Below are 2195 nucleotides of genomic sequence, written 5' to 3'. Positions count from 1 at the left end.
TCTTCCCTCTCTATCTCTCTCTGTCTCACACACACGCACACACACACTCAACCTTTTAAATTCACTCCTCTGTTATTAACTTCTCTATGTTCAGTTCAAAAGGTATGTAAAACCACTCTAAATATATTTCTGATGGTTTTTCTTAATGTATGTATTAATGGAGTTATCCTATATGTTTAATATTGCATATTAATGAAAAACAGAGCAGTCTACTTCTGTTGGATTAGCCCTAAACACAGCTTTTTGGTCCTGAGAAGTAACATCTGAAATTTCCCAGTTGAAATGGATGGTAATATTGAAAGGAAAATCTAATGTTCTATGGTTGTTGGTACTCCTATTGTAGGAAGTCAAAAGTGACACATATCTAGCATAGTTTAATATTTGCATTTCTTAGCTCAACTGAGAGCAGAAAGAAAAATCGGACTTATGTATTTAATACTGCTCATTGAAATGTAAATCACTGTAAATGAGATGTGGGAATAAGTGGACAAACAGCAGAAAAAATAAAAACGTATTACCTCTATACAGCCATTTGTCTTCTGATAGCATGAATAAAGCTTAAGTCAGATACAATTAAATGTATTAAAGCTTTAACAGTGACTTTTGAACTGCTTGAATTAACAAAATCAATCCTCATAAATTAAGCTATCAGTGATCTATGATACAATTATGCTCCATAATCAAAAAATGCTACAGTGCATGCAGTGTCACTTGTGCTATTTCTAACACTGAATTTTAACTACTACTGGCTAACTCTTCCTGCAGGGTTGTGTAAAACTCCATCTGGCATCCTAGATACTAACATTATGATACACGGATTCTTTTCCATTCTTCAATTTAGGCTGACATCTGGTGGTCTAGGAAAACGACAAGTAATGCTTCTCTGAATGTAAACCAATTCACAAACGTGGCTTTTTTTCAGTCTTCCCTTTGTCTTTCTGAAGTGCTTGAAATTGCTACCAAACCAGTTAATTACATGGAAATTCACATAGAATAACAATTTAAATGGCAGAACAATAGAGGTGAAGAAAGTGACCTTCATGTGATGAATTATATACATGTAAGTATATTGAACTCTGTCCTGACAAAAAAGCATCAATAGAAAGCACCGTATATCGGCCAATTAGACCCACTCAAAACGGGTGCTATTTAACAGCACCACACTGGGGATCATAATGGGAATGTGGTACGTGTGACATTTCCTTCTTCCTTTCTCCTTGTCAGGATAGTTGGAGGGAGGGAAATGAAGAGAATGAGGGGGAGGAGAGAGCTACTGTGTATAGTCAGAAACTGGTGTTTAAACAGGCATAAGGTGGTGTTCAGAAGCATTTATCTTTCATTTTTTTCTTTGGGAGGAAGGGGGCACTTCCAGCAGTCTGTGGCAGTCCAGATGGCAAAACACATTGGGCTGAGAGCAGGAGCAATTCAACTCTCCTTACGCCTAGCTTAAAAAAACAAAAAAACAAAACAAAACAAAACAAAAAAAACACAAAAAAACCTCCAATTAAGTTACTGCAGTATATTCCACTAATTACCAAATTGTGGAGGAACAGTAAGATACACTGTCAACTCTATGACTTTCATACCATTTGTACAATTAACCAGCAAAAAAAAAAAAAAAAAAAAAAAAATTGGCTGATTTTTCTCACATTCAGCGCTTAGCTATATCACTTATAGTATTTTGACCATAAGAAATCTTAAAAAATAGGCATATTTTTTTGTTTGGATTTTGGTTACTATCTTTCTGTGTGTGTGTCTGTTGAAGTGATTGTAAATAGTACAGGAAATAAATGTAATGCTTGATTGACTTTATTTTTATATTTATAAAGAAGTTCTAGATTGACAGAATTATGGGCAAATCTTCCTGTTAGGAAAAACAACTACAAAATAAAACAAAACATAACAAAAAAGCAATAAAAAACTTTGACCTTGTCTAAGAAAGACCATTGTGAATGTTTGATTTATAATCTGTTTCTCCTTAACTTTGTGACTTTGAAAAGGTTATTGGAAGGAGTGCCAATTATATTGGTGCTTTTGAAATATGGCCAGGTCCTCTAGGAGGTAGCATCAAGCTGCCAATACCTAATCTTATAAAGGTCACTGAGAACTTCAAATAAAATTGCTTTAAGTTACTATAAAACTCCTCTGAGTTGACATGAGTAAGCAAAAGATAAAATGTTTCCATCTGCTCTTCT

Source organism: Pteropus vampyrus, unplaced genomic scaffold, assembly GCF_000151845.1.
Source record: "Pteropus vampyrus isolate Shadow unplaced genomic scaffold, Pvam_2.0 Scaffold25, whole genome shotgun sequence".
NCBI lineage: Eukaryota > Metazoa > Chordata > Mammalia > Chiroptera > Pteropodidae > Pteropus > Pteropus vampyrus.
Note: the sequence above shows the minus strand (reverse complement) of the source record.